Raw genomic sequence first — 10862 nt, 5'->3', positions numbered from 1 at the left:
CGAAATTGTGAAGAACTCATGAAAGTAAGCTTATTCTCGGATTCCTGAAACTTTAGATTTGCTCTTTCTTTTACTGCAAAGTACAACGTTGTTTTTTTTTTGATTAAATCTTTCTAGACATGGTAAATATGAAGGACAAAGCAGTTTTAACATAGTTTGAGTGAAGGAATTCATTTTATAGATAAAATCCCAAGAGTCTGCTGAGAAAAGAGAGTGAATGCGAAGTAGACTTTAACACGGCTCTGGGAGCGAGCCGAGTGTGGGCTAACCGGGAGAATTGCTTGAAAGAAACGCGACACCGAATGAGCGGTCAGAACAAAGCCTCAATACGGTGTTCCCGTGGTGTTTTTGTTGCTGCCTTGTCGATTGCACAGGGGCAAGCGTTTCAACCAAGCAACGCTCACCATGGGGAAGGTGGCTATGGCAACTAGCCTGATGCCCTGCTCCCGCAGTGACGGATAATCGTACTCTGGTTTCTCTTCATAACATACAAGTCTTTCGCCTTTTACTAAAGACTTTCGTGGAGAGCAGCACTAATGAGTTGTTTCTATTTTTGGCAGGCTTTACCTTTGCGGGTGAAGCCCTTTTTGTCTCTGCAAAATAAATTTTGTTACTGTGCAGAGTTACTTCTCTGAGTAGAGTCGCCTTACTTGTTGCGATTGTGCCGATGTTCGAAGCTGGAGTGCAAAGTTTTTGCTTGAATGGTGCTTGCTGGAGCATGCGGGAGTGCAAAGTTATACCATTTAAAAGGGCTGAAGAGTGCTCAGTGCAGCGGGTGGGCGGAGGTGCAACGTGACACTCTGGCCACCTATGGCCATAAAAAGAACACTGCTACAAGTGCGCATTGTGCCAGCAAGGGCCCTCGGACCTGAAACAGTGGACAGTTATCGCTTCTCGGCCTTTTGGCTAAGATCAAGTGTAGTATCTGTTCTTATCAGTTTAATATGTCCTCTATACGAGGACTACATATTAAATGGATTTTTAAGAATAGGAGTTGAAAAAGAAGCTTGCTCCGTTCACTCCAAGCATCGACCCAGTACTGCAGTGCCGCTGGGAACGGTGCGCTCTTCTCTGCTCTTGTGAAAAAGCAAACAGCGATGCAGGATGGAAGTTTCAGGGAGCCCAAGATGAAACTTTCTTTTAATCTGCTGAGAAAAGAGAGTGAATGCGAAGTAGACTTTAACACAGCTCTGGGAGCGAGCTGAGTGTGGGCTAACCGGGAGAATTGCTTGAAAGAAACGCGACACCGAATGAGTGGTCAGAACAAAGCCTCAATACGGTGTTCCCGTGGTGTTTGTGGCTGCCTTGTCTTTTGCACAGAGTAAAAGACAAGGCAGCCATCGAATAGGGCCCGATTGTTCCTACTTGGTCAGCCGAGGAGCAAGGGGGGGGGGAGCAAGTGTCTCAACCAAGCAAATCTCACCAAGTAGGAACAATCGGGCCCTATTTGATGGCTGCAACACCTGAAAGAGATATTGATGCGAGACCCGATCAAAAGCTTTTTCAAAGTCTAAATTTAAGATGACAAGCCGGGTGTTTCTGTCTCTAGCGTAATCAATGATGTCTCGAATCAGTACGAGGCTGTCGGTGAGTTGTCTCTCTGAGATGACACAAGCCTGGTCTGGGTGAATTACCTCCTCTAAAACAGAGGACATCCGTGTCGTTAAAACCTTGCTAAAAAGTTTACAGTCAAAGTTTAAAAGTGTGATGGGCCTCCAATTCTTTAGGTCAGTCTTATCATTTTTATCAGAAGTGAAGAAATAAATGAATGCCTATCAACAAATGTGGGATCTAAACTCTAGTGCTTCCTCTAAAATAATTTCCTTTCTCAATTTAGAAATGTGTGTGTGTAAGTCACAACACCCGTGACACCAAAACGGCTTTCTTTTCTCTACACTCTGCACTATGAGCACACACACCAAATCAGAAAGGCTTTTTTCTCTCTTTTCTACATTATGGACTGTGGGGACACAAAACCGCTCTCTCTTTTTTTTTTTATCGTGTGCCAGGGCGTTGTCTCACGTATTAGATTGTGCTTAAGATACGAATGGGTTTATCAGTCACATCAGAATCCATACATACTGATCCTCCCGTAATAAAATGGTCGGATCTTATCAAACACACTTTGTTTCTTGTGACAATCAAGTCAGCGAAACAGCCTATACACGTCAAGACACTGAATCAAGTTTGCCACAAGAACTCATAAGTTTGGCAGTATTGCTCTGCCGTCAGCAATCATACACCCATTTTATTTTCGTGAGACATGTGCAGGCACCTGTTCATCTACTGTTCTATCACTATGAATTAGTTTATCTATTATCAATAAGGATACTTCTACAACTACTATCAAAGTATGTCCAGACTTCTTATGTTGTCAGTTGTTATATATATGAATAAGTGGGTAGCTACTGACAAGCATTAAGCATGTCACACAGCCCAAACATATAACATTTCAGGACACACCACACAGTTAACAACCACAGTGAAGTGTCAAAGCCCAAACATGTAACATTCAACAGGACACTTACACAACACATTCAAATCAAACAGTCAGACAACATACAAGAACATATACCCCAGCCGGCATTGCTCCCTGCCTATTTTCCTACAGCTCACTATGTGTGCGCACACCTTTATTCACAAACTCTTCAACTTATACTCTTTTACCAAAGCTGCTACAGCTCGTTTGGCCGAATACCCTTAGATCCTATTTCGGTGAATTTGACATCTGCCTTACATGTAACAGATTAGCGGTTTAGCAGTTTTAATTTAGTTCGAGTGAAGGAATTCATTTTATCGCAAAATCCGAAATTGTGAAGAACTCATGAAAGTAAGCTTATTCTCGGATTCCTGAAACTTTAGATTTGCTCTTTCTTTTACTGCAAAGTACAACGTTGTTTTTTTTTTTATTAAATCTTTCTAGACATGGTAAATATGAAGGACAAAGCAGTTTTAACATAGTTTGAGTGAAGGAATTCATTTTACAGATAAAATCCCAAGAGTCTGCTGAGAAAAGAGAGTGAATGCGAAGTAGGCTTTAACACGGCTCTGGGAGCGAGCCGAGTGTGGGCTAACCGGGAGAATTGCTTGAAAGAAACGCGACACCGAATGAGCGGTCAGAACAAAGCCTCAATACGGTGTTCCCGTGGTGTTTTTGTTGCTGCCTTGTCGATTGCACAGGGGCAAGCGTTTCAACCAAGCAACGTTCACCATGGGGAAGGTGGCTATGGCAACTAGCCTGATGCCCTGCTCCCGCAGTGACGGATAATCGTACTCTGGTTTCTCTTCATAACATACAAGTCTTTCGCCTTTTACTAAAGACTTTCGTGGAGAGCAGCACTAATGAGTTGTTTCTATTTTTGGCAGGCTTTACCTTTGCGGGTGAAGCCCTTTCTGTCTGTGCAAAATAAATTTTGTTACTGTGCAGAGTTACTTCTCTGAGTAGAGTCGCCTTACTTGTTGCGATTGTGCCGATGTTCGAAGCTGGAGTGCAAAGTTGTTGCTTGAATGGTGCTTGCTGGAGCATGCGGGAGTGCAAAGTTATACCATTTAAAAGGGCTGAAGAGTGCTCAGTGCAGCGGGTGGGCGGAGGTGCAACGTGACACTCTGGCCACCTATGGCCATAAAAAGAACACTGCTACAAGTGCGCATTGTGCCAGCAAGGGCCCTCGGACCTGAAACAGTGGACAGTTATCGCTTCTCGGCCTTTTGGCTAAGATCAAGTGTAGTATCTGTTCTTATCAGTTTAATATGTCCTCTATACGAGGACTACATATTAAATGGATTTTTAAGAATAGGAGTTGAAAAAGAAGCTTGCTCCGTTCACTCCAAGCATCGACCCAGTACTGCCGTGCCGCTGGGAACGGTGCGCTCTTCTCTGCTCTTGTGAAAAAGCAAACAGCGATGCAGGATGGAAGTTTCAGGGAGCCCAAGATGAAACTTTCTTTTAATCTGCTGAGAAAAGAGAGTGAATGCGAAGTAGACTTTAACACAGCTCTGGGAGCGAGCTGAGTGTGGGCTAACCGGGAGAATTGCTTGAAAGAAACGCGACACCGAATGAGTGGTCAGAACAAAGCCTCAATACGGTGTTCCCGTGGTGTTTGTGGCTGCCTTGTCTTTTGCACAGAGTAAAAGACAAGGCAGCCATCGAATAGGGCCCGATTGTTCCTACTTGGTCAGCCGAGGAGCAAGGGGGGGGGAGCAAGCGTCTCAACCAAGCAAATCTCACCAAGTAGGAACAATCGGGCCCTATTCGATGGCTGCAACACCTGAAAGAGATATTGATGCGAGACCCGATCAAAAGCTTTTTCAAAGTCTAAATTTAAGATGACAAGCCGGGTGTTTCTGTCTCTAGCGTAATCAATGATGTCTCGAATCAGTACGAGGCTGTCGGTGAGTTGTCTCTCTGAGATGACACAAGCCTGGTCTGGGTGAATTACCTCCTCTAAAACAGAGGACATCCGTGTCGTTAAAACCTTGCTAAAAAGTTTACAGTCAAAGTTTAAAAGTGTGATGGGCCTCCAATTCTTTAGGTCAGTCTTATCATTTTTATCAGAAGTGAAGAAATAAATGAATGCCTATCAACAAATGTGGGATCTAAACTCTAGTGCTTCCTCTAAAATAATTTCCTTTCTCAATTTAGAAATGTGTGTGTGTAAGTCACAACACCCGTGACACCAAAACGGCTTTCTTTTCTCTACACTCTGCACTATGAGCACACACACCAAATCAGAAAGGCTTTTTTCTCTCTTTTCTACATTATGGACTGTGGGGACACAAAACCGCTCTCTCTTTTTTTTTTTATCGTGTGCCAGGGCGTTGTCTCACGTATTAGATTGTGCTTAAGATACGAATGGGTTTATCAGTCACATCAGAATCCATACATACTGATCATCCCGTAATAAAATGGTCGGATCTTATCAAACACACTTTGTTTCTTGTGACAATCAAGTCAGCGAAACAGCGTATACACGTCAAGACACTGAATCAAGTTTGCCAAAAGAACTCATAAGTTTGGCAGTATTGCTCTGCCGTCAGCAATCATACATCCATTTTATTTTCGTGAGACATGTGCAGGCACCTGTTCATCTACTGTTCTATCACTATGAATTAGTTTATCTATTATCAATAAGGATACTTCTACAACTACTCTATCAAAGTATGTCCGGACTTCTTACGTAGTCAGTTGCTATATATGAATAAGTGGGTAGCTACTGACAAGCATTAAGCATGTCACACAGCCCAAACATATAACATTTCAGGACACACCACACAGTTAACAACCACAGTGAAGCGTGTCAAAGCCCAAACATGTAACATTCAACAGGACACTTACACAACTCCCGGTAATATAATTGAAACAACTCATTAGTGCTGCTCTCCACGGAAGTCTTTAGTAAAAGGCGAAAGACTTGTATGTTATGAAGAGAAACCAGAGTACGATTATCTGTCACTGCGGGAGCAGGGCATCAGGCTAGTTGGTATAGCCACCTTCCCCATGGTGAGCTTTGCTTGGTTGAGACGCTTGCCCCCCCCCCTTGCTCCTCGGCTGACCAAGTAGGAACAATCGGGCCCTATTCGATGGCTGCCTTTTCTTTTACTCTATGCAAAAGACAAGGCAGCAACAAAAACACCACGAGAATCCCGTATTGAGGCTTTGTTCTGACCGCTCATTCGGTGTCGCGTTTCTTTCAAGCAATTCTCCCGGTTAGCCGACACTCGGCCCGCTCCCATAGCCGTGTTAAAGTCTACTTCGCATTCACTCTCTTTTCTCTGCAGACTCTTGGGATTTTATCTATAAAATGAATTCCTTCACTCAAACTATGTCAAAACTGCTTTGTCGTTCATATTTACCATGTCTAGAAAGATTTAAACAAAAAAAACAACGTTGTACTTTGCAGTAAAAGAAAGAGCAAATCTAAAGTTTCAGGAATCCGAGAATAAGCTTACTTTCATGAGTGCTTCACGATTTCGGATTTTGCTATAAAATGAATTCCTTCACTCAAACTAAATTAAAACTGCTAAACCGCTAATCTGTTACATGTAAGGCAGATGTCAAATTCACCGAAATAGGATCTAAGGGTATTCGGCCAATCGAGCTGTAGCAGCTTCGGTAAAAGAGTATAAGTTGAAGAGTTTGTGAATAAAGGTGTGCGCACACATAGTGAGCTGTAGGAAAATAGGCAGGGAGCAATGCCGGCTGGGGTATATGTTCTTGTATGTTGTCTGACTGTTTGATTTGAATGTGTTGTGTAAGTGTCCTGTTGAATGTTTGGGCTTTGACACTTCACTGTGGTTGTTAACTGTGTGGTGTGTCCTGAAATGTTATATGTTTGGGCTGTGTGACATGCTTAATGCTTGTCAGTAGCTATCCACTTATTCATATATAGCAACTGACAACATAAGAAGTCTGGACATACTTTGATAGTAGTTGTAGAAGTATCCTTATTGATAATAGATAAACTAATTCATAGTGATAGAACAGTAGATGAACAGGTGCCTGCACGTCTCACGAAAATAAAATGGGTGTATGATTGCTGACGGCAGAGCAATACTGCCAAACTTATGAGTTCTTGTGGCAAACTTGATTCAGTGTCTTGACGTGTATACGCTGTTTCGCTGACTTGATTGTCACAAGAAGCAAAGTGTGTTTGATAAGATCCGACCATTTTATTACGGGAGGATCAGTATGTATGGATTCTGATGTGACTGATAAACCCATTCGTATCTTAAGCATAATCTAATACGTGAGACAACGCCCTGGCACACAATCAAAAAAAAAAAGAGAGAGCGGTTTTGTGTCCCCACAGTCCATAATGTAGAAAAGAGAGAAAAAAGCCTTTCTGATTTGGTGTGTGTGCTCATAGTGCAGAGTGTAGAGAAAAGAGAGAAAAGAAAGCCGTTTTGGTGTCACGGGTGTTGTGACTTACACACACACATTTCTGAATTGAGAAAAGAAATTATTTTAGAGGAAGCAGTAGAGTTTAGATCCCACATTTGTTGATAGGCATTCATTTATTTCTTCGCTTCTGATGAAGTTTCAACAATAAACAACAAACTTTGTATTATGAGAAAGAACCAGACTCATTCTTCAGGAATCCGAAAATAAGCACGAATTCGGATTCTCCTATAAAACGAATTAATTAACTCAAACCAAGTTAAGACTGCTTTGTCCTTCATATTTATTCATGTCTAATCAAGTTTCAACGATAAACAACGTACTTTGTAGAATGTGAAAGAACTTCTTCAGCAATAAGCATCTCTCGACATATGACGAAATACAGATTTTGTTATAAAATTAATTTCTTCTATCAGCGTGACTTAAAACTGTTTGTCCTCCTTATTTATCCACTTCAAATCAAGTTTCAACAATTAAAAAAAAATTGTAGTTTGAGAAAGAACAACTTAATCTTCAGCAATCAGTATAAAAAGAGGGTAACAAAAGGTGCAAATGCCAACTATACATCACTAAAAGGTGGAGCGGAAGTATTCAGCTGCAAGTAGGTGTGAATGTTCGACCATAATTTGTAAAAAGTGGGTAAGAAAAGGTTAGAATGCCCGACTAAATATTAACAAAAGCGGGAGGAGAGGTCTTCGGATGAGAGTGGGTGAGAATTTCCTACCATACAAGTATGGTGGAGAGGAAGCTGTGATTGGCCGACAATAGTAAAAAGCAGGTGAGAAAAGGTGCGAATGTCAAAACATACATGATCAAAACAGGGAGCGGAGGTGTTTGGCTGCGACAAGGTGTGAATGTCCACCCATAATTAATGAAAAACGGGCAACAAGTAGGTTCGAATGCCCAACCATACATCATCAAAAGCAGGAGTGGATGTGTTCGGCTTCAAGAAGGTATGAATGTCCATCAATAATTGCTATAAAACATGAAAGAAAATTTTCGAATATCAAACCGCACATAATCATAAGCGGGAGAGGAGGTGTTCCGCTGCAAGAAGGTGTGAATATCCACCCATAATTACTGAAAAATGGGTAAGAAAAGGTGCGAATGCCCAACCATACATCATCAAAAGCAGGAGTGGATGTGTTCGGCTACAAGAAGGTTTGAATGTCCGACCATAGTTTGTAAAAAGCGGGTAAGAACAGGTTTGTATGCCCGACTGTACACCATCAAATGCGGGAGCGGAGTTGTTCGGCTGTGAGTAGGTGTGAATCTCCAACCATAATTGCTGAAAAATGTGTTAGAAAAGGTAAAAATGCCGGTCCATACATCATCAAAAGCAGGAGAGGTGGTGTTCGGCTGCAAGTAGGTGTGAATGTCCAGCCATAATTACTCACAAATGGGTAAGAAAAGGTAGTATTGCCAGACCATACATGATCAAAACAGGGAGCGGAGGTGGTTAAGCTGCAAGAAGGTGTTAATGTCCGACTAAAGTTCAAATATATTAACAAAAGCGGGAGGAGAGGTCTTCGGATGAGAGTGGTTGAAAATTTCCGACCATAATGTATAAAATGCGGTGAAAAAAAGGTGTGATAGAACACTAAAAGGTGGAGCGGAAGTGTTCGGCTGCAAGAAGGTGTGAATGTCCGACTATATTTGGTGAAAAGCAGGTGAAGCAAGGTCTGAATGCCCAACCTTACATCATCAAAAGCGAGATCAGAGGTGTTTGGCTGCAAGAAGGCCATAGTTTGCCAAAAGCGGGTAAGGTGCGAATGTCCGACTAAATATCAACAAAATTTGGGGCGGAGGTCTTCGGATGCAAGTGGGTGTGAATATCCCACCATACAAGTATGGTGGAGAGGAAGCTGTGAATAGCCGACCATAGTTTGGAAAAAGCGGGTAAGAAAAGGTTTGAATGCCCGAACATACACCATCAAAAGAGGGAGCGGAGGTGTTCCGCTGTACGAAGGTGTGAATGGCCGACCACACTTGGTAAAAAGCGGGTAAGAAAAGGTTAAAATACCCGACTGTACACAATCAATAGCGGGAGCGGATGTGTTCGGCTACAAGAAGATGTGACAGTCCGACCATGGTTTGTAAAAAGCGGGAGCAGAGGTGTTCCGCTGTAAGACGGTGTGAATGTCCGACCATAGTTGGTAAAAAGCGGGTAAGAGAAGGTTAAAATACCCGACTGTACACAATCAATAGCGGGAGCGGAGTTGTTCGGCTACAAGAAGGTGTGAAAGTCCGACCATAATTGCTGAAGAATGTGTTAGAAAAGGTAAGAATGCTGGACCATACATCATCAAAAGCGGGAGAGGTGGTGTTCGGCTGCAAAAAGGTGTGACTGTTCGACTAAAGTTTGTAAAAAGTGGGTAAGACAAGGTGCGAATGCCTGACAATGTATGATCAAAAGCGGGAGCGGAGGTGTTCAGCTGCAAGAAGGTCTACATGTCCATCAATAATTGCTAGAAAACATGAAAGAAACTTTTCGAAAATCAAACCGCACATGAGCATAAGTGGGATAGGAGGTGTTCAGCTGCAAGGTGTGAATGTCCACCCATAATTCCTGAAAAATGGGCAAAAAAAAGGTGTGAATGCCCAACCATACATCATCAAAAGCAGGAGTGGAAGTGTTCGGCTACAAGAAGGTGTGAACGTCCAACCAAAATATGTAAAAAGAAGTTAAGAAAAGGTTCGAATATCCAACCAAACATAATCAAAAGCGGGAGCAGAGCTGTTCGACTGCAAGTAGGTGTGAATGTCAGATCATAATTTGCAAAAAGCTGATGAGAAAGGGTGAGAATGCCCGACCATACATCATCAAATGCGGGAGCGGAGTTGTTCGGCTGTGAGTAGGTGTGAATCTCCGACCATAATTGCTGAAAAATGTGTTAGAAAAGGTAAAAATGCCGGTCCATACATCATCAAAGGCGAGAGAAGTTGTGTTCGGCTGCAAGTAGGTGTGAATGTCCAGCCATAATTACTCACAAACGGGTAAGAAAAGGTAGTAGCCAGACCATATATGATCAAAACAGGGAGCGGAGGTGGTTCAGCTGCAAGAAGGTTTGAATGTCAAACTAAAGTTCAAATATATTAACAAAAGTGGGAGGAGAGGTCTTCGGATGAGAGTGGTTGAAAATTTCCAACCATAATGTATAAAATGCGGTGAAAAAAAAGGTGTGATAGAACACTAAAAGGTGGAGCGGAAGTGTTCGGCTGCAAGAAGGTGTGAATGTCCGACTATATTTGGTGAAAAGCAGGTGAAGCAAGGTCTGAATGCCCAACCTTACATCATCAAAAGCAAGATCAGAGTTGTTTGGCTGCAAGAAGGCCATAGTTTGCCAAAAGCGGGTAAGGTGCGAATGTCCGACTAAATATCAACAAAATTTGGGGCGGAGGTCTTCGGATGCAAGTGGGTGTGAATATCCCACCATACAAGTATGGTGGAGAGGAAGCTGTGAATAGCCGACCATAGTTTGGAAAAAGCGGGTAAGAAAAGGTTGGAATGCCCGAACATACACCATCAAAAGAGGGAGCGGAGGTGTTCCGCTGTACGAAGGTGTGAATGTCCGACCATACTTGGTAAAAAGCGGGTAAGAAAAGGTTAAAATACCCGACTGTACACAATCAATAGCGGGAGTGGATGTGTTCGGCTACAAGAAGGTGTGACAGTCCGACCATGGTTTGTAAAAAGCGGGTAAGAAAAGGTGCGAATGTCCGACAATGTATGATCAAAAGAGAGAGCGGAGGTTTTCGGATACACGAAGGTTTGAATATCCTACCATAGTTTGTAAATAGCGGGTAAGAAAAGGTTCGAATGCCCGACTATACACCATAAAAAGCGGGAGCGGAGGTGTTCCGCTGTAAGACGGTGTGAATGTCCGACCATAGTTGGTAAAAAGCGGGTAAGAAAAGTTAAAATACCCGACTGTACACAATCAATAGCGGGAGCGGAGTTGTT

At 42.6% G+C, this 10862-nt stretch overlaps 5 non-coding genes across 5 annotated transcripts; 4 read left to right on the top strand and 1 right to left on the bottom strand.

The window, feature by feature from the left end:
• Positions 1-464: 464 nt before the first annotated feature.
• On the top strand, positions 465-578 carry LOC140287530 (U5 spliceosomal RNA). The gene has a single exon (XR_011911681.1). It is a non-coding gene; the product is annotated as a U5 spliceosomal RNA (small nuclear RNA).
• A 308-nt stretch (positions 579-886) lies between these two features.
• LOC140287524 (U2 spliceosomal RNA) lies at positions 887-1070 on the top strand. The gene has a single exon (XR_011911675.1). It is a non-coding gene; the product is annotated as a U2 spliceosomal RNA (small nuclear RNA).
• Positions 1071-3270: 2200 nt separating this feature from the next.
• Positions 3271-3384, top strand: LOC140287529 (U5 spliceosomal RNA). Its single transcript, XR_011911680.1, has one exon. It is a non-coding gene; the product is annotated as a U5 spliceosomal RNA (small nuclear RNA).
• Positions 3385-3692: 308 nt separating this feature from the next.
• On the top strand, positions 3693-3876 carry LOC140287536 (U2 spliceosomal RNA). Its single transcript, XR_011911686.1, has one exon. It is a non-coding gene; the product is annotated as a U2 spliceosomal RNA (small nuclear RNA).
• A 1448-nt stretch (positions 3877-5324) lies between these two features.
• On the bottom strand, positions 5325-5440 carry LOC140287532 (U5 spliceosomal RNA). The gene has a single exon (XR_011911683.1). It is a non-coding gene; the product is annotated as a U5 spliceosomal RNA (small nuclear RNA).
• Between the last annotated feature and the right edge of the window lie 5422 nt (positions 5441-10862).

This window comes from Leuresthes tenuis, unplaced genomic scaffold (assembly GCF_036924035.1).
Source record: "Leuresthes tenuis unplaced genomic scaffold, fLeuTen1.0.hap1 SCAF_142, whole genome shotgun sequence".
NCBI classification, from domain to species: Eukaryota; Metazoa; Chordata; class Actinopteri; order Atheriniformes; family Atherinopsidae; genus Leuresthes; species Leuresthes tenuis.
This window is presented reverse-complemented; position numbering and strand designations above follow the sequence as displayed.